Source organism: Carcharodon carcharias, chromosome 3 (genome assembly GCF_017639515.1).
Source record: "Carcharodon carcharias isolate sCarCar2 chromosome 3, sCarCar2.pri, whole genome shotgun sequence".
NCBI lineage: Eukaryota > Metazoa > Chordata > Chondrichthyes > Lamniformes > Lamnidae > Carcharodon > Carcharodon carcharias.
In genome coordinates this window covers 83,591,397-83,613,773 of record NC_054469.1, presented here as the reverse complement: position 1 = coordinate 83,613,773, position 22,377 = coordinate 83,591,397, and the positions used below count along the sequence as shown (strand labels likewise).

Below are 22,377 nucleotides of genomic sequence, written 5' to 3'. Positions count from 1 at the left end.
CCAGCATTTTTCTGACACATTTAATTCTGCAAATTTGATCATTTTGCTTAGCAGAAGTCAACCAAACATTGTGTATCTCCTCTAAGGCTCATCTTTATATTGTGAAGATGAAGTTAAACATGCTGTTAAATTTCAATTTTTTCAGAACAGACTGTCAGTAAAGTAATTAGAATACACAGTGAAGAAACACTTACACTGTGGGAAGATTAGGTTTTCTGAATGTGATCTTGTTGGATTATTAGAAAGAAGTACCATGATTTAAGGATTGTAGCCCAGGTAATGAAGAAATGGAACTGCAAATTTTGCATATGGACTTGATGCAAATATTTGAATTTAGAAGCTTAAGTATTTCTTACTTACTACTGAAAGTTATGCTTAGTTCATTACTGACACATTATTGTGCAATGATGTCCTAATCAAAGTACTTTTTTAAAAAAAAGTGCTTTTACCCAATTGATACGGTGAATGCCATGATAATACATTAAACACTCATGAAACAGTAGTAATAATTTAATTAAATTGATTCTGCCATTAAATTGCTTTAAGGAAAGAGGGCACATTGAGTAACAGGATCCACCGTGGCACTGGAAGAGAACCAACACAATTAAGCCCCTTCGAAAAATTCATGAAGACTTTCATCAACATAGAGGCAGTCAAAATCACTTCTCTTCAGGAGGCAGGAGGGAGGCACACGCCAGCTTGTATGTAAGAGGCTCATGCTATGTTCTCCATATTGGCAGAACAGTTAAGATGAATGTGAGAGGCTCTAATATAAAGCATCACAATTTTTCAGATTATTACTGTCCACTCAGCTGCAATAAGGAATTGGTTCATAAATGTACCTTCTGCTCTCTTTACAGACGATGAAGCAAGAACCAGGGATATGGAGTGAGATTCAGACCAGACAGTAGACTGGGGCACAAGTGTCATGACATACACTAATCTCCAGACCTGAAACTTGCATTTTGGAATTAACAAAGAACAATGGGCATAAGGAAGAACTTAATGTCATAAAGCAGTGGTAAGAAGTGGCAGAAGAGATGGGACAGACCAGGGCCCAGTGAAGTTTGGCGTGGGAAACAATAACATTGGCTGCAGCTGCCGAGGGTTCTCAGGCTGGAGTGTTTTATCTTCTTACATTCCAAAGAGTGTGACTTGAATACTTAATCAATGTGGAGATTCACAGATATATTAAATAAATAATAAATATAATTATTAAGTTATATTAACACATTAATAAATAAAGTAACAAGCACACATTGAAATTTCTGTAGGAATCATTGTCAACTCTTCAGTTGCTGATTCAAAGCCAATTTGGCCGTCACACAGAAAAGCCCATTTTGCTCCTGTCATTGATGGCATACAGCCAAACTGCAACATGGCAAACATTTTAGTGTGGAATTGGCCCTTGCTTTCTACTGCAGTAAATATGGAGAAGGGGAAATTATTGCAGCAAAATTATAAACATGTTGTTTATACACGTTTATGACTTTATTACATATAACAAATAGAAGAAATCTTCCCAGCATTTCAGGGTTATAGAGAACTCTTCAGAGGTCGAGATCAAGGAAGTATAAACATATTTCTCACAGTATATATTCTCAAATGGTATTTTTACTAGGAATTTAGCATTGCATTTAGATGAGCACAAACAGAGATATTGCACAAGTGAGTTACACTGACTGAAAAACAATAGATATGCTGGGAATCAATTGACATCTTCTGCCTTACATTTTGTTGCTGATTCTCCCATATGTTTGGAGGAGAATGATGCAGGCTGGGAAACTGCTGTTGAACACACACAGACAGAAGTTATTAGTCTATCTCACCGATTGAAGTGTAGCATCATAAAATTGTCAAAACTAAATTTATGTAGTTAATATTTGAGGTGAAGTGGACCAGAGACTTTGTAACATTGGATCACATATGGCTTGAGTCTCAGAAAACCTCCCACTGGGATCTTACAGATCTGGCCTTCAGTGCATTATATTAACTTTGGCAATCTCTCAAATATTCTTATTCTACAAATTTAGCTTCTTATACATTTGTTAGGTTCTAAGAGATTTCCGTGTTAGTAGTTAGTGAAGAAGGTTTATGATTATGATCTCATCTGGGCTCAATGGGACATGTTATGTTAAGGATTTGTAGATTCTTTCCACATACCTTAGCCATTAGGAGAACTGTAACTAGTTCCTTATGGTAATACATACTCTTGTACAAGAGTTTGTGACAAATTGCAAAAATGTTCCTTTAGCAACAGTACCACTGATCTTTTAGTAGCAAAGCAGTTAGAATGGGTTAAGAAATGCAGAGAACTAGTGTGGTGGGAAAAGGAGAACAACAGTGTTTTTGGAGGAGAGATAAAAGGAAAAAAATTCAAGTGTACATCTCAATAATTTTTCTATTGCATAATTTAATTTCTGTCACTGCAAACACCAGTAGCTATTCCCCAGTTGGTTTCATTAACAAATCACAAGTCTAGATATTCCAATCAAGTTAAGATTTATGCAACACCAGTTAATTTCTCATCGCATAGTGCATACCGTAATGCAAAACTATGCTATGTGAAAGTTAATATGTATTAATAATTATAGAGACCTGGCTCACCCCTAAGTATGAGTGGGAGCTAAATATTCTAGGCTACAGCATCTTTAGAAAGGACAGAGAAATTGAGACAGGAGGGGGAGTAGTAATATTAATAAAGGGCACAGTTATCAAAGTAGAAAAAAGGGATTTCAGTAACTGCTCAAGCAGTGGAAACAATAAGGGTAAGGTTAAGCAGTAGTAAAAAATGCAAGACTCTGGTAGGACCTGTTTGCAAATCTCTTCATGGAGTGATGTTTTGAGGGATTTTTAAGTACAGAGATCAGGGATGCATGTAGCAAAAACAACTTGGTTATAATTGGAGATTTTAATTTTCACATAAGCCAAGGAAAAGCAGAATATCTCAAGAAGTAAGGCAGTGAATTTCTAGAATGTATCCAGAACTGTTTTCTAGAACAATGTTTTAGAACCAACAGGAAAACATACTGATTTGAGTGAATAACAATCCAGAATCCATTAACAGTCTGACACTAAGAAAATGATATGAAAAGTGACTATGATAAGGCTGTATTTCATATTAGGTTCGAGAAGGAGAAGGGAGAGTCACAAACCAAGGTTTTAACTTTACAGTAAACTTTGACCACTGTAAACTGGGTTCACCTGTTAGTGGATAAAGCTACAAACAATGGAAAGTATTGGAATAAGTATTTGCTGAAATACAAAACCAGAACATAGCCCTAAGAAGCAAAGGTTCCACTTGTGCAATTAAGCAAGTATGGTCAACAAGTGAGGCAAAAGATAATATCAAACTCAAAGCAAAGACTTGCAGAAATGCAAAGAAAAATGGTAATCCAGTGGGCTGGGAAAGCTATCAAAGCAACAAAGGGATACAAATAAATGAATAAGAAATGCTAAAAGGGAATGTGGAAATAAATTAAAAGGGCATTTGATACAGTGCCACACAACAGACCTGTGAACCAAGTTAGAGCTCACGGAATAAAAGGGACAGTAGCGACAGGGATACGAAATTGGTTGAGTGACAGGAAACAGAAAATAGTGGTTGGCAGTTATATTTCAAATCGGAAAATGTTTATGGTGGAGTTCCCCAGGGCCAGGATTTTCCCATGGGCGAGTGGGAGGCAGGGCCCGCTCACCGATGCATAAAATGACACGTGGTGACGTCGGACGTAACTCCCAACGTCACTGCGCCCCATTTAAATTTTCAGGTAGGCGGGGACTCAGCCAAAATCACCAACTGAGGCCATTGACAGAGTCGTTAAAGTAATTAAAGGACCTGCCTGTCCAACCTTAAGGTTGGTGGGCAGGCCAGGAGCCCCGGCGGGCATTAGAAAAAGCATGAAACCTCATCCACATGTGGGATGAGGTTTCAAGTGGGTTTTAAAAAATTTAATTAAAGTGTTTTTAAAAGTTATGGACATGTCCCAAGTCAGTGTCACATGAGGGGACATATCGGAATTTTTTTTCTATTTTTAATATTTTTTAATGTACAGCTGATCTCCCTGAGGCATCCCTGAGGACGTCATGCTGGGCAGGCCTTAACTGATGTCTGCGCACCCACTCTTCAACTTCCTCCCCGATGGGGGGAAAATTCAGCCCCAGGGGTCAGTGTTAGGACCCTTAATGACCTAGACCTTGGTGTGCAGGGCACAAATTTAAAATTTGTAGATGATATCAAACTTGAAAGTATTGTGAACTGGGAGTAGGATAATGTAGAACTTTAAAAGGGCAGACAGGTTAGTGGAATGGGCAGGCCAGTGGCAGATGAAATTTAGTGTGGGGAAGTGTGAAGTGACTGATTTTGATAGGAAGAACGTAATAGAGACAATATAAACAAGAGGGTACATTCTAAAAGGGGTGCAGGAGCAGAGGGACCTGAGTGTATGTGTGCATAAATCATTGAAGGAGGCAGGACAGGTTGAAAGAGCAGTTAATAGAGCATATGGCATCCTAGGCTTTATAAATAGGGACACAGTACAAAAGCAAGAAAATTATGTTAAACCTGGAGAAAACGCTGGTTTGGCTTCAACTGGGGTATTGTGTCCCATCTGAGCACCACATTTTAAGAATTTGAAAGCATTAGAGAGGGTGCAGAAAAGGTTCGCAGGAATGGTTCCAGGGGTGAGAAACTTAGTCGAGAAATTGGAGAAGCTGCTACTGTTCTCCTTGGGGAAGAGAAGGCTGAGAGGAGAATTGGTAGAGGAATTCAAAACCATGAGGGGTCTGGACAGAGTAAATAGGGAGAAACTGATGCCACTGGCGGATGCATCGAGAGCAAGAGGGCACATAATTAAGATAATTGGCAAAAGAAGCAATGGCAATATGAGAGAAAACCTTTAAACGCAGCGAGTAGTTAGGATCTAGAATGCACTGCCTGAGAATGTGGTGGAGGCAGGTTTAATCAAGGCTTTCAAAAGCACACCAGAACATTATCTGAAACTGAAAAATGTACACGGCTACAGGAAAAAGGCAGGGGTGTGGCACTCGATGAGTTTCTCCTGCAGAGGGCAGGCACAGACACAATAGGCTGAATGTGCTGTAACCATTCTATGATTCTAGGGATGAATTGTTTTTCAGGTTCAGAGGCTTATTTCAGTGTGCAAATGGCCATACTTTGTTTTTTATTGGAAGAAATCCAATTTTCTGTCACATTCCCGACCCTGGACAATTTTCCTCTGCCCATTTTGTGGGTCGGGAATGCCTAGTTTACACACCCGCCCTGCTGAGGTCAAGTTCCCCACTTAGAATCAGATTTCCTCCCACAAACCAGTTTCAGCTAGTGGTGAGGAGTTTTGGAAGCCCATTAAAAGCACACCAAGCTTGACAGTTATTGAAAAAATATAGAAAGTCTGCTGTTGAGTCTGTAAGTGTAAACTGTTTTAACACCTTCAAATGTCACTATAAGGTGCTATATTGTAATGTAGTTGCATTTTAATGCAATGATTCAATATAAGGATCTGCCTTTAAAGGTAAGTTGACTTTTACTTGACCAGCCTTGTGTAATTGTTCACATGCATTACAGTGCTTTTACAATATAGAAAGCACCAAAATGCAACGAAAATGTTTCAAACTATTCTGTCATCTTTTCTACTGTGATTTAAATGGCTCTGGCTGATACAAAAAAAAGCCTGGTTTTGACATTTGAAAAAAGATCTAACCATCTGCTTCCTTACATTGATTGAAAAGTACTCTAATTTGAAATTGAAATGAGAACCTGTAGTTTGCTTCCGAGAGAGCTGTTTGGATAGCTCTGGCCATTATGAATGCTTGGCTGAGTTTCAAAATCTAAAGGGTTTGAGCACAATTCACCTGAGGATGAATAACAGTTTCAAGAAGTTGTTATAATAGACTGTGCTTTTGATTTTGTTTCAGGTTTGATTCTGGTTCTGGAACTTTAATTACCCAAATATAGACTTGGATAGTAGCAGTGTAAAGGACAGAGAGGGGCAAGAGTTCCTCGAATGTGTTCAAAAAAATTTTCGACAGTGGTATGTTTCCAGTCCAATGAGAAAGGAGGCACTGGTAGACCTGGTTAAAAACAATTAACTGAGGGAAAGACAACTTTAATGGGGTAAGAATAGATCTGGGCAGAATAAACTCACAGATGTTGGCAGGAAGAATGGTAGCTGAACAGTGGGCTACCTTCAAAGACGAGATAGTTCAGGAACAGTTAAGGTATATCCCCTTGAGAGGGAAATGTGGGGCCAACAAATCCAGAGCTCCCCAGATGACAAAAGAGATAGAAATTAAGATATGGGAGAAAAAATGACACCTGACAGGTGTCAGGTGGAAATTACAATTGAGAACCAGGCTGAACATAGAAAGTTCAGAGGGGAGGTAAAAAAGCAAATAAGAGAAGCAAAGAGGAAATGTGAAAAGAGGCTGGCAGCTAACATAAAAAGGAATCACAACGTCTTTTGTAGACATGAATAGTAAAAGGGTGGTAAAAGGAGAGTATGGCTGATTAGGGACCAAAAAGGAGGTTTACACATTGAGGCAGAGGGCAATGAGAAGTAGTTAATTAATAATCTTGTTGTGTGGGGTCCTTTAGGGAACAGAGACCATAACATGATAGAATTCTTCCTTAGGTTGGAAATCTAAAACTAGGGTCCTAAATCTAAACAAAGGAAACTACAAAGGTATGAGGTGCGAGTTGGCTCAGATAGATTGGGGATCTTCATTAAAAGGCATGATGACAGATAGGCAATGCTAATATTTAAGGAACAAATTTATGCATTGCAAGAATTATGTATTCCTTTCTGGTGCAAAGCCACAACAGGAAAAGCGGGCCAACCATGACTAACAAAAGAAATTAAGGATAGTATTAGATCCAAAGGGGAGTCATATAAAATTGCTAGAAAAAGTAGCAAGCCTGAGGATTGGGAGCAAAGGGTGCCAAGAGATTGATTAAGAGGCAAAGAATAGTGTATGAGATTAAATTTGCAAGGAACATAAAAGAGGACTGTAAACACTTCTCTAGGTTTATAAGAAGAAGAAGATTGGTGAAGACAAATGTAGGTCCCTTACAGTCCAAAATGGGAGAATGGAAATGGCAGAGCAATTAAACAACTAAACAACAGAGCAATTAAACAACAGAACAGTATAGGTTAAGGAGAACATTGCAGTGCTGGAAAAAGAGACAGTGGCATCAAGGACAGAACCAATTTGGCTAGATCGAAGGAATAAAAAGGGTGCAATGACATTGCTTGGTGTAGTTTTTAGACTGTCAACTAGTGGTAAGGACATAGAAGAACAAATCTTCAGGGAAATTGCATAGAGATGCATGCATTATAGAGTAGTTATAATGGGTGACTTTAATTACCCAAATGTAGACTGGGGCACTGGTAGTGAGAAGGGCGGAGAGAGGCAAAAGTTCCTAGATTGTGTACAGAAAAGTTTTCTGCAGCAGTATGTACCCTATCCAACTTGGCCCATCTCATTTATAAATCTTGGAAATGAGGTGGGCCAAGTAGATCAAGTATCAATGGGGGAACATTTAGGAGGCAGTGATCATTGTATTGTACATTTTAGGATGTGACAGAAAAGGATGAAAGACAATCCAGAGTAAGAAAAATTAACTTCAACAGAGCAAGAGCAGAGCTGGGCCAGATAAGGAATGAAAGATTGGTGGGAAAAACTATAGCTGAACAATGGGCTAGCTTCAAAAAACAATTGGTTCAGGCACAGTCAAGGTATATCCCATCGAAAGGGAAAGATAGGGCAAAAAAATCCAGAGTTCTATGGATGAAAAAGGAGATAGAGATTAAAGTAAAGAAGAAAAAGTGTGTTTTTGACAGATGCCAGGTAGAAAATACAGAAGATTCAGAGGGGAGGTGAAAAAGCATATTAGAGAAGCGAAGAGGGATTATGAGAAAAGACTGACAGCCAGGGGAATCCCAAAGTCTTCTACAGGTATATAAATAGGAAAAGGTTAGTAAAAGGAGGAGGAGGGTTGATTAGGCACCTAAAAGGGAATTTACACACGGATGAAGGGGCCATGGCTGAGGTATTAAATGAATACTTTGCATCTGTCTTTACCAAAAAGGTAGAAGCTACACGGGCCATGATGACAGATGAGGCAACTCTGTTATTAGTAGGGTTCAAAATTGATAAAGAGCAAGTGTTGAATAGACTGTTGGTACTTAAAGTTGACAAGGCACCGGGGTTGGACAAGACGCATTCAAGGATATTGAAGGGAGAGTAGAAATTGCAGGGGTACTGGCCATAATTTTTCAGTCTACCCTAGACTCAGGGGAGGTGCCAGAGGATTGGAAAATTGCAAGTGTTACACCCTTGTTCAAAAAAGGTTGTAAGGATAAGCCCAGAAATTACAGACCAGTCGGCTTAACTTCAGTGGTGGACAAGATTCTTGTAACAATAGTTCAGGATAGAATTAGTAGTCATGTGGAAAAATATGGGTTGACAAGTAATAGCCAGCATGGATTTCTAAAGGGGAAATCATGTTTAAATAACTTGCTGGAGTTTTTTGAGAGGTAACAGAAATGGTCAATGAGGGTAATGCTGTTGATGTGGTGTACATGGACTTTCAAAAGGCATTTGATACGGTGCCACATAACAGACTTGTGAGAAAAGTTATTGCTCATGGAATAAAAGGGACAGTAGCAACATGGATACAAAATTGGCTGAAAAATAGGAAGCAGAGAGTAATGGTCAATGGATATTTTTCGGGCTGGAGGAAGGTTTATAGTGGAGTTCCCCAGAGGTCGGTATTGGGACTCTTGCTTTTCCTGATATATATTAATAATCTAGATCTTGGAGTGCAGGGGACAATTTTAAAGTTTGAAGATGATACAAAGCTTGGGAGTGTTGTAAACTGCGAGCAGGACAGTGTAGAACTTCAAAAGGACATAGACAAGTTGGTGGGGTGGGCAGATACGTGGCCGATGAAGTTCAATGTGGAGAAATGTGAGGTGATGCATTTTGGTTGGGTGAAATTTTGAAGGGTGTGCAGGAGCAGAAAGACCTGGGTGTATATGTGCATTCATCATTGAAGGTGGCAGGACAGGTGGAGAGAGCAGTTAATAAAGCATACAGTATCCTGGGCTTTATTAATAGGAACATAGAGTACAAGGGCAAAGAGATTATGCTGAATTTATATAAGACACTTGTTAGACCTCAGCTGGAGTATCGTGTACAGTTCTGGCTGCCACATTAAAGGAAGGATGTGAACACATTGGAGAGAGTGCAGAAGAGATTTACAAGGATGTTTCCAGGGATGAGAAACTTCAGTTACAAAGATAGATTTGAGAGGTTGGACTGTTGTCTTCAGAGAGAAGAAGGCTGAGAGGAGATTTGACAGAGATGTTCAAAATCATGAGGGGGCTGGACAGAATAGATAGTGAGAAGCTGTTCCCACTTGTAAAAGGATCAAGAACAAAAAGGCACAGATTTAAGGCGATTTGCAAAAGAAGCAAACATGACATGAGAAAAAACTTTTTCACACAATGAGTGGTTCGAGTCTGGAATGCACTGCCTGGAAGTATGGTGGAGGCGGGTTCAATCGAAGCATTCAAGAGGGTATCAGATGATTATTTGAATAGAAACAATGTACAGGGGTACGAGGGAAAGGCAGAGCAATGGCACTAGGTCATAATGCTCATTTGGAGAGCCGGTGCAGACTTGATGGATGAATCACCTCCTTCTGTGCCGTTAAAATTCTGTGATTCTGTGAACTACTTTAGTTCTGACTTCCCGGAAGAAGACACAAATAATTTCCCAGAAATGCAAGGGAATTGAGGGTCTAGTGAGAAGGAAGAATTGAAGGAAATTAGTATTACTAAAGAAAAGTGCTGGGGAAATTAGTGGGACTGAATGCCAATAAATCCCCAGGGCATGATAATCTACATCCCAGGGTACGAAAGGTGGTAGCCATGGAAATAGTGGATGCGTTGGTTGTCATCTTCCAAAATTCTGTAGATTCTGGAACAGTCCCAGCAGATTGGAGGGTGGCAAATATAACCCCACTATTTAAAAAGGAGGGAGGGAAAAAACAGGGATTCACAGACCAGTTAGCCTAACATCAGTGGTAGGGAAATTGTTAGAGTCTATTATAAAGGGTGTGATAACAGGATACTTGGAAAATGTCAATGGGATTAGACAAAGTCAACATGGATTTATGAAAGGGAAATCAAGTTTGGCAAATCTCCTGGAGTGTTTTCAGGATGTAACTAGCGGATTAAATAAGGGAGAACCAGTGGATGTGGCGCGTTTGGATTTTCAGAAAGCTTTTGATAAAGTCCCACTTTAGAGGTTAGTGTGTAAAATTAAAGCACTTGGGATTGTGGGTAACATATTGGCATGGATTGAGAATTAGTTAGCAGACAAGAAACAGAGAGTAGGAGTAAAGACTAAATGGGTCTTTTTTGGAATGGCAGACGGAGACTAGCAGAATGCCGCAGCGATCAGTACTTGGGCCGCAATTAATCACAATATATGTCAATGATTTGGGTGAGGCAACCAAATGTAATATTTCCAAGTTTGCTGATGACACAAAACTGGGTGAAAATGTGAGTGGTGAGGACGATGTTAAGAGGCTTCAAGGTGATTTAAACAAGTTGAGTGAGTGGGCAAATACATGGCAGATGCAGTATGACATTGATAAGTGTGAAGTTATCCACTTCAGTAGGAAAAACAGAGTGGCAGAGTATTATTTAAATGGTTATATATGTAGAAATGTTGATGTACAAAGGGACCTGGCTGTCCTTGTCCACCAGTCACTGAAAGCAAACATGCAGGTGCAGCAAGCAGTTAAGAAGGCAAATAGTATGTTGGCCTTCATTGCAAGAGGACTTGAGTACAGGAGCAAGGATGTCTTACTGCAGCTGTACAGGGCCTTAGTGAGACCACACCTGGAGTATTGTGTGCAGTTTTAGTCTCCATACCTAAGAAAGGATATACTTGCCATGGGGGGAGTGTGGCGAAGATTCACCAGACTGATTCCTGGGATGGCAGGATTGTCGTGTGAGGAGAGATTGGGCCCAATAGGCTTGTTTTCACTGGAGTTTAGAAGAATGAGAAGGAATCTCATTGAAACGTATAAAATTCTTACAGGGCTGGATAGACTGGATGCAGGGATGATGTTTCCTCTGGATGGTGGGGTCTAGAACAAGGGGTCACAATCTCAGGAAATGGGGTAGACCATTTAGGACTGAGATGAGGAGAAACTTCTTCACTCAGGATGGTGAACCTGTGGAATTCTCTGCCACAGAAGGCTGTGGAGGCTAAGTCACTGAATATACTTAAGAAGGAAATAGATAGATTTCTAGGTTCTAAAGGTATCAAGGGGTATGGGGAGAGAACGGGATACGGCGTTGAGATTGAGGATCAGCCATACTCATATTGAATGACGGAGCAGGCTCAAAGGGCTGAATAACCTACTCCTGCTTCTATTTTCTATGTTTCTATAGCTAAATGTATCAAATGAATATTATGCATCTCTTTACCAAGGAAGAAGGTGCCACCTTGGTCACGGTGGAAGAGGAGGTAATTCAGACACCTGAAGGGTTTAAAATTGATAAGGAGGGGATATTGGATAGACTATCAGTACTTGAAGTTGATAAGACACCAGGACCAGGTAAGATGTATGCAAGGTGTCAGGAAGATCAAATATTTTTCATAATGTTATTGGAATGTATTGAAAAGTAGAGTAATAGTGGGGTCTGTGTTTTTGGGAAGAATTTTCGGGTTGGCGAGTGAGGGTGAGGCCTGCTCGCTGGCACGTGAATGACGCGTGGTGACGGTGGGCGGGTGTCCCAATGTCAATGGGCGTCACTTAGATTTTCAGTTCGGTGGGCGCGCAGACGACTCAGCTGTGCACCCACCAAACTGTCAAAGGCCTGTTAAAAATTAATTGAACTAATAAAATGAGCTGCCCGTCCAACCTTAAGGTTGGTGGGCAGGTGAAGAGCCCAGGCGGCCTTCACATTTTTCATGAAACTTCATCCACGGGCAATAAAATTTTTTTAAAAATTCATTTACATGTCCCAGCTCATGTGGCACTGTCACATGAGGGACATGTTTTAAAAGTTTTTATTTTCTTTATTTAGATGTTTAAAACTTAAAACAATCTCCCTGACGCATGCACGAAAGAACGCAGGCCCCAACTCAGGGATCCCCCCCTCCCCGCCTGCACAGGGAGCGCTCAGTGTTTCTGGGTGCACGTCATGCTGGGAGGGCCTTAATTGGCCCGCCCACTTAAAATGGTAGTGGGGCCCGTTTCGGCGGCGGCGATCAGCTGCCTGCCCGCCACCGAGCCGGTGGGACCCACCCGCCCATCAAGGGCAAATGTCTTTTTACTGTAGTCTTAATGGAGGTGTAACTGGGAGTTAGATTAATTAGGAGGTTCACAAGTTATCACAGTAGTAATTTGTAGATCTATGTATTTGCTTAGAATCATTTCTTCTATTAGTAAAGGTTTAATTTAGTTTTGTAAGAAACCTATAAGACTGGGTGGTCTTATTACTACTAAATTCAAGGCACGCATCCCGAAATAAATACAAATTGCAAAACAATTATGGAAACCGTTTCAAGTTTCCCTTTAGCAGCTTAGCATTTACCATCGGCTGTGCCATAACAAAAGATACTTAGGGAAGTGAGAGTGTAAATTGTGGAGGTGCTGGTCATAATTTTCCAGTCTTCCTTAGACTCAGGGGTGGTGCCAGAGGACTGGAGAATTGCAAATGTTAAACCATTGTTCAAAAAAGGGCGTAAAGGTAAGCTCAGCAACTACAGGTCAGTCAGTTTAACTTCGGGGATGGGGAATCTTCTAGAAACAATAATTTGGGAGAAAATGAAAAGGCACATGGACAAATGCGTGGACAAATATGTGTTATTTAAGGAAAGCTAACATGGATTTCTTAAGGGAAAATTACTTTGGCTAACTTGCTGGAGTTTTTTTGAGGAGGTAACAGAGAGGGTTAATGAGGGCAATGCCGTTGATCTGGTGCATGTGGACTTTCAAAAGGCATTTGCTACAATGCCGCACAACAGACTTGCGAGCAAAATTATAGCTCACGGAATAAAAGGGAAAATAGCAACATGAATACAAAATCGGCTGAGTGACAGGAAACAGAGTGTAGTGGTTAATGGATGTTTTTCAGGCTGGAGGAAGGTTTGTCGTGGAGTTCCCCACAGGTCAGTATTGGGGCCTTGGCTTTTCCTGATATATATTAATAACCTAGATCTTGTGCATGATACAAAACTTGGAAGAATTGTAAACTGAGGACGATAGCTTAGACCTTCCAAAGGTGATAGACAAGTTGGTGGAATGAGCGGATGGGTGGCAGTAGAAGTTCAATGAGGAGAAATGTGAAGTGATTTTGGTAGGAGGAACATGGAGAGACAATATAAAACAAAGGATACAATTTCTAAAGGGGATGCAGGAACAGAGGGACCTGGGTGTATAAGTGCATAAGTCGTTGAAAGTGGCAGGACAGGTTGATAGAGTAGTTAAAAAAGCATACAGCATCCTGGGTTTTATTAAAAGGGGCACAGAGTACAAGAGCAAAGAGGTTATGTCACTAGTTCAGCCTCAGCTGGACTCCACACTGGCATTGGAGAGAGTGCAGAAAAGATCCATGAGAATGGTTCCAGGGATGAGGAACTTCAGTTTTGGAGACAGGTTGGAGAAGCTAAAATTGTTTTCCTTGGAGAAAAGAAGGCTGAGAGGGGATTTGATAAAGGTTTTCAAAATCATGAGGGGTGTGGACAGAGTAGTTAGGGAGAAACTGTTCCCGCTCATGAAATGTTCAAGAATGAGAGGGCACAAATATAAAGTAATTGGCAAAAGAAGCAAAACTGATATGAGGAAAAACTTTTCCACAAGTGAGCGGTTAAGGTCTGGAATAAACTGCCTGAGGTTGTGGTGGAGAGCAGGTTAGATTGAGACATTCAAAAGGGAGTCAGGCCAAGATTTTTCAGCCCTGTCGTGACGGGACCCATAGTGGGACCCATTGGCGGCCTAGCCAAAAGTCCATTGGCATTCGGCAGGGGCTGACGGGGCCAGAAAATTCCACCCTGGGCTGTTATTTCAAAAGGAAGAATGCACAGTTATGGGGAGAAGGTGGAGGAACGGCACTAAGTAAGTTGCTCATTCGGAGAGCTAGTACAGAAACGATAGCTGAATTACCTCCTTCTGTACTGTAAAAATTGTGTGATTCTGTGATTTCACAGTGGATGAAGAGGACCAGCAGTGGTACAAGGGAACCTTACAGTAAGCTAAGGGAAAATATATATTCTGCTGAAAGGAAAGAACAAGTAAGCATGAATGCAACTCAACTGATGAATAAAGACATAAGGGGAAAATTGAGTGTTAGGAAAGAGGCATACATTAAATACATAGACAGCAGAGGAGTGCATGATAAGTGAGAATACAAACAGATGAAGAAAGAAGTAAAAAAGAACACAATTAGGAAGGCAAAGAAGAACTATGGAATTAAATTGTCAAAGAACATAACCCAAAATTGTAAAATAGTTTTTCAGGTGCATCAATAAATAAAGGAAGGCTGTGAAGGGAATAGGACCATTAAGGAATAGACAGGATAATACCAGAGGTAATGATAGAGGGATGGCAGGAATATTAAATAACTATTCCACTTCAGTATTTACCAGGCAGATAAAGTAGATTGATATGACATTGAATGATCAGATCAATAATGAGATAAACGCATTTAAAATTAAAAAGGGATGTACTGAACAAATTAAACAAACTCAAAGAGGATAAAGTCGGTGGTCTGGATGGATGTATCCACACATTTTAAAAGAATCTGTGTTAGAGATAGCAGAGGCATTAATACTCATTTTTAATACTTGATTAGAAAAAGGTATAGTGCCAGAGGATTGGTGGATAGCTAATGTAATTCCATATTTAAGAAGGGGAAGAGAATATGGTCCAGGGAATTATAGACTAGTCAGCTTACATTGGTGGTAGGAAAAATAATGGAACCCTTACTAAAGAAGAGAGTAAAAGAACATCTGGAATTGAAAAATATAATGATAAATAGCATGGATTTCAAAAGGGAAAGTCTTGCTTGCCTGAATTTTTTGAGGAGGCATTAGAGAGAGTAGACAATGGTAATGCAGTGGATCTAATTTATCTGGATTTTCAAATGACTTTGATAAGGTGCCCGTAATAGACTAATGAATAAGGTCACAGAATGTGGAGTCAGGGGACAAGTGAGAGACTTGTTAGTTGGTTTCAAGACAGAAAGCAGAGAGTGGGAGTAAAGGGAGGTTATTCAGAATGACAGGTGTTGGAAAGCGGTGTTCCACAAGAAAGAATGCTGGGTACACTGCTGTTCACAATTTACATTAATGATTTGGACTTTCAAATGAAAAATACAATTTCTAAATTTGTAGCTGACACCATATTGGTGGGGGGGGGGGATTGTCAACACTGAGGAGGACTGCAATAAATAACAGGAGGATATTAATAAACTTGCAGAATAGGCAAATAATTGGCAAATGAAATTCAACACAGATAAATGAGAAATAGTATATTTTGGCAGGAAGATAAGGAGGTTGCTTGTTACTTGGAAGGGTCAAGTCTAGGTGGGGTAGAGAAACAAAGATGTTGGAAACCAAGGGCAGAATTTTGCTGTCGGCGAGCTGGGGGTGGGGCCCACTTGCCGAAGCATAAAATGACACGGAAACCCCGACGTCACCCTGCCCCCTTTAAATTTTCAGGAAGGCGGGGGCACAGCAAAATCAGCTGCGGGCCCACCGACCTGTCAATGGCTACTTGCAGCCATTGACAGGATCAATTAACCAATTAAAGGTCCTGCCCTTCCAACCTTAAGGCTGGCAGACAGGCCAGGAACCCCGGCAGCAAATAGAAAAAACATGAAACCTCATCCACCGGCGGGATGAGATTTCATGTAGGGTTTTAAAAAGTGTAATAAAGTTGTTCTGTAAATTATGAACATGTCCCAACTCATGCTACATTGCCACATGAGGGGACATGTAAGGGTTTTTTTTTCCATTTTTAATATTTTTAAAAGTCCAGGCGATCTCCCTGTGGCTACACTTAGCCTCAGGGAGGTGTGCGCTCTTTCGTATGCATGCGCAAAAGAGCGCACTCTCGATTTCAGGGATTCCCCCCCACCTGCACAGGGAGCACATAGCTGGTGGTGATCGGCTCCACGCCCGCCAGCGATTGGGTTGGGCCCACCCACCTGACAGGCAGAAAATTCTGCCCTAAAATTTGAGCCACAGGTTAGTAAGGCATAAAAGAAGCAAACCAAGCACTAGGCTTTAGTTCTAAAGGGAAGTTATGCTAAATCTGTATCAAACTTTGGTTAGACCAGACTTACAGTACTGTGTGCAGCTCTGATCTCAATATTATAAAAAGGATATAGAGGCACTATATATATATATTTACAAGGATGATACCAGAAATGCATGCATATGCATATCAGGAAAGGATTGATAGGCTGGGTTTCTTTGCACTTGAAAAATGAAGACTGAGGGATGATCTGATAAAAGTCTTTAAAATTATGAAAAGTTTTGATCAAGTGGATACAGATACAATGTTTCCTCTTGTGGAGAAGAGCATAACTAAAGGTCATCAATATAAGATAGTCACGAAGAAATCCAATGGCAAATTCAGAAGAAGCTTCTTTACCCAGAAAGTGTTAAGAATGTAAAATTCACTCCCACAGGGAGAGGTTGATGAAAATTGTGTAGATGCATTTAAGAGGAAGCTTGGCAGGCGTTTGAGGGAGAAGGGAATAAATGGCTACGATGCTAGATGAGAAAAGATGGAGGAGGCTCAAGTGGAGTATGGATTGAATGGGCCAAATGCCTGTTTCAAAGCTGTATATCCTATGTAATCCAACTATTAGGAAAGTTCCATTACTGTTCCTTACCTCGATCAAACTGTCTTTTAATTGTGGCATTCATCTATAAAAATGTAGGAATTCTCCATCCCCGTAGCCCTGCAAGTTTACTTCCTTCAAGTGTCCATACAATTTCCTTTCAAAGTCATTGATCATCTCCACTTCCACCAACTCCGTAGACAGCAAGTTCCAGGTCATTATCACTCACTGCCTAAAAGAGTTATTCCCACATTGCTCCTGGTTCTCTTGCCTGAAACCTTACATCTGTTTCCTTGTACCATCAGCTAATGGGAACAACTTTACCTTATCAACTTTACCTTACTTTATCACTATCTGCCTTACCTAAACTTGTCATAATCTTGTACACCTCTACCATATTTCCCCTCAAGCTCCTTTGCTCCGAGGCAAACAACCCCAGCTTTTGTAACCCACTTACTGCTGGACAAAGGGAGTTAAAATTTCCACTTTAACCTCAGCTGAACAGAAGGCAGTGGAGTAACTCAGGGTATCACCCAGGCACTCATCATTTCAATTTCCCTCACCCCAGGTGGATTAAGGAAAGTTTCACGATTCCTGCTGTTTAAGCAGTTTATTAGCTGTTCAAGGTGTGTGGTATGATTAGCCAATTTTCGGTTGTTACTACTTAGGAATTCAGAAGTGAATCATACAAAAGAGCAAAATGATTGGTAACCTTTTTAATTCATAGCTATTAAGCTAACAGATTAAAAACATGGCTTTTCTTTAAGAACGAAGCACTGCCAGAGGAAATCACTGGGTTTCAATGAACAACTGTTATAGTAAGTAAAGTGATTTGTAGCTTAGAAAGATGAATGAAACAAACTACCTCTTGTTCAATTTTTTTCCAACTATTAGGAAAGTTCCATTACTGTTCCTTACCTCGATCAAACTGTCTTTTAATTGTGGCATTCATCTATAAAAATGTAGGAATTCTAATACTGTGATTTTGCTGACTGCAACCATGGCAACAAACAATGTATCAATAACTAAATCTTTTTAACCATGATGTAATATAGCAAAATTATCCTCCATCAGATGGAATATGAATCAAAACTTTAGTTTTAGATTTGTATCAACATACGATTGCAAAAGCAGATCAATGAATAATTTAACATGTGTAAAGGTATGAAAATGATCTCATAAACTAGGAAATGATGCAAGCACCAACTGCACTTCCAACCTCTCCCAGTTCACTGTGCAATGCTACTGCAGCAAAAACACAGATTATTGAATGTTGAGGACTGTCACTATTGTTATGGTTTGCAATAATAAATTGTACTCATATAGCAGCTTCAATATGGCAAAAGATCCCAAGGTGCTCCACAGGAGCAGTAGCAACCAAAATTTGACACTGACTCACATAAGGGGAAATTAAGATAGATGACTGGTCAAAGAGGTAGGTTCTAAGGAGATCTTAACTGAGGGAAAAGAGGCAGACAGATTTAAGGAGGGAATTCCAGAGCATAGGCCCTGACAGCTGAAGGCACGGCCGCAAATGGCAGAGAGATTAAAAACTCAGGATGCTGAAAGATGCCAGATTTGGAAAAGCGCAGATACCTCAGGGGGTTGTGCGGCTGGAAGAGATTACAGAGATAGGGAGGGGCAAGGTTGTGGAGAGATTTGAAAACAAGGATGAAAATTTTAAAATTACATCACTGTTTAACCTGGAGCCAATGTGGGTCAGCAAACATTGTGGGGATGAGTGAATGAGGCTTGCGGCAAGTTGGAGAATAGGTACCAGAGTTTTGGATGACCTCAAGCTTATGGGAGATAGACAGTGGGACAATGGCCAGGAGTGCAGTGAAACAATCAATTCCAGAGGTAACAAAAGCATAGAGGATGGTAGCAGCAGATAGCATGAGGCAAGGCGGAGTCAGGCGATGTTAGAGGAAGAATGAGCAACCTTAGTGATGTGCAAGAAGTTCATTTTGGCATCAAATAGGACACCAAGTCTGCAAACAGTCTGATTCAGCCTCAGATCATTGCCACGACAAGGGGCAGGGTCAATGGCTAGGGAACAGAGTTTGTGGTGGTGACTGAAGACAATAGCTTTGGTCTTCCCAATATTTAGTTGGAAAAACTTCTGCTCATCCAGTAGTGGATATTGGAGAAGCAGCTGACAGTTTAGAGGTAGAGGAGAGGTTGAGAAAGACGGTAAGGAGGTGGTAGTGAGGTAGAGCTGGGTGTCATCTGCATGCATATGGATACTAACGTTGTGTTTTTGGATGATATCATCAAGGAAAAGCAGCATGTAGATGAGAAATCAGAGGGACCCAAGGATAGATCCTTGGGGAACACCAGAACCAACTGTGCAGGAGCAAGAAGAGATGCCATTGCAGGTGGCTCTCTGGCTATGGCTAGATAGATAAGAATGGGACCAGGTGAGAGCAATCCCGCCCAGTTGGACAACAGTGGAGAGGCATTAGAGGTAATGGTGTAGTCAACTGTCTCAAAGGCTGCAGGCAAGTTGAGAAGAACGAAGAAGGAAAGTTCACCTTTGTCACAGTCACATAAGATGTCCTTTGTGACTTTGATAAGAACTGTTTTGGTACAATGGAAGGGGAGGAAACCTGTTTGGAGAAGTTCAAACATGGAGTTCCAGGAAAGAAGAGACTTTGGAGAAAAGAGAAAGGTCGAAGTTTGCGCAGTAATTTGCAAGAACAGAAGGATCAGGAGGTTTTTCTTTGAGGAGAGGGGTGATAACAGCAAATCTGGAGGAGAGAGAGTATCTGGACACAGAGAACTATTAACAGTATCAGTTAACATGGGAGCAAGTTGAATATTATTGTGCTAAGCACAGACATAATCCAATACTGGCTAAGACTCTAGTAGCTGTTTCTTAGTTCTCCATCCTGGTCATGTGCACCTTACCTGTACTGTGAGTGCCATCTGCAACATCACCCTGGCTGGTCATGTCTCTGCTGCTCACCATGCAGTTTGTTTCTGAATCCTCACTGTAGCTGAGATCTTTACCAGATAAGATTGTCTGGCGACTTAACAGTGCTAACAGGAGACAGTGTGGCATATGCACGGACACTGCATACCTAATCAAAATACTGCAGACCAGCAAAATACGGCATACCTTATTAATGAAATATTTAGCAGAGATGGGAACTGAAGATGCCCTCTGGTGGATATAAATTGTCAGAACACTTTTGTTTCATTATTAACTCCAGCGCTCAAAAAGTATACAATGGAAGCAAATGTCTAATTGATAAATGGAGGAGCATGTACGGCTAGCGGTGCTAACTGGCTGTATTCAGTGTTCATATGCAAAAGTATTAATGCTGCTGTCCCAGTTAAATTATTTGGACAGCTTCTTCCCTTTGCTAGTCTTTGACCCTAAGTAAAGTAAAATGGGCCTCCTGAATTATTTCTGGATTTTCAAATGGCAGTGATATTGGTGGGGATAACTATAACTGTTGGATAACTATAAACTGCACGCTCGCAGGAAAGGGGTTGCTCAGTGGTGAGCATTGCGTGATCAGTGGAACATTATCTGCTGAGGGATTTTCTGTCTTTGGAAAGGGGCACATCTCCAGCAGGGTAGAATATTTGTTTTCCACAGACATGTGCCCCTGATGCTGACTGATCTTTTTGCTTCAGTCCCAGCAGAATCCAGCCAGGTCAGTGCAGGGCTTTCCTGCTGGATATCTTGGAAACAAGTGTGTTGGTACAAGCAGTCTCTGGGCAGAACTTAGCCCTTGGCTGGCGGGCGGGCGGCTGTACCCCACCGCTGAAACGGGGCCCGCCGTCATTTTGAGTGGGCAGGCCAATTAAGGCCTGCCCAGCGGCCTGCCCGACAGGAAGCACTATGCACTTCCTGTGCAGGGGTGGAGGGAATCCCCAGCTGTCAAAGTGTGCTCTTTCGCACATGCGCACGAAAGAGCACACTGCTCTCTGAGGCAAAGCCAAAATCTAAAAATAGATAAATATTAAAATTAGTAACACATCCCCCTCATGTGACATTGTCACATGAGATGGGACATGTTAATAATAAACACATAAAATTTATTAAATTTTTTAAAAAAGGACATGAAACTTCATTCTGCCATTGGATGAAGTTTCATTAATAATCTGCAGCCCACTGGGGCTCCTGGCCTGCCCGTCAGCCTTAAGGTTGGCCGGGCAGGGTGTTTAATAAGGTTAATTAGCCTGTCAATGGCCTTAATTGGCCATTGACAGCTCGGTGGGCAGACAGCTCATTTTGCTGTCCGCCTGCCTTCCTGAAGATTTAAAAGGACTGGGATGACGTTGGGGGTTCCTCCTGTCATCCTGCATAATTTTCCCCTCGGCGAGCGGGCTCCACTCCCAAATCGCCGAGGGGAAAATCCTGGCCTCTGTTTTTGTTTTTGGCCAGAGCAACCCATTGCTCTGCTTTTTAAAAACTATAAAAAAAAATCACTGGTGCCATGGCTCTGCAATCAACTGCACAGGATTTTGTGATTTTAAAAGTAAACACATCCTACTACTGGCCAGGTAATGCTGGGTGAACCAATGAGCCTGGGTCTAGGCCTCTGGATTACTAGTTCAGTGACATTACCACTCCGCCACCATCTCCCCATGGATTATATACAACATTTTGGTAACTGGATGCTTATGATTTGAGATTTGTTATAGTGTTGGCTGCATGAACATCATTGTTGTGCCCTGTACAACACCTTTTAACGCAGAAAGTTTGCACTTCAAAGTGTGCGGAACATAAATGTTGCTATATGATCACTATTTATTGTGTGAAGATTACACAAAGTATTTTTTTAATTGAGCTGGTTGCTCATTTTTAAAAAAATCATCATTGGCATGTGGGCATTGCTGCCATTTATTGCTATTCCTTTTTGTCTTGAGAAAGTGATACAGTGATCATTGTATCATAGGGATTATTATGATGGTAGAAAAGGGCAATGTGCAACCCAGAGTAAGAATAATTAACTGGAGAGCTGACTTCAATGGGGCAAGTACGGAGCTGGGTCGAATAGACTGGAACCAAAGGTTGGTGGGAAAAACTGTAGCTGAACAATGGGCTGCTTTCAAAGAAGAAATGGTTCGAGCACAGTCAAGGTATATTCCTTAAAAAGGGAAAGGTGGGACAGACAAATCCAGAGTGCAAAAAAGGTTGTAAGGATAAGCACAACAAATATAGACCAGTCAGTTTAACTTCTGGAAACAATTATTCAGGATAGAATTAGTAGTCACATGGAAAAATATGGGTTGACTAGGAAGAGCCAGCTTGGATTTATAAAGGGGAAATTGTGCTTGACTAATTTGCTGGAGTTTTTTGAAGGGGTAACAGGGGGTAGATGAGGGTAATGCTGTTGATGCCGTACATGGACTTGCAAAAGACATTCAATATAGTGCCACACAACAGACATGTGAGAAATGTTATAGCTCATGGAATAAAAGGAACAGTAGCAACATGGATACAAAGTTGGCTGAGTAATAGGAA

General features: G+C 40.9%; 1 protein-coding gene across 1 annotated transcript in view; it reads right to left on the bottom strand.

The window, feature by feature from the left end:
* The window catches only part of LOC121276200 (E3 ubiquitin-protein ligase HECW1-like), a 527,663-nt gene that overhangs the window by 231,668 nt on the left and 273,618 nt on the right, over positions 1-22,377 (bottom strand). The window lies entirely within an intron of this gene.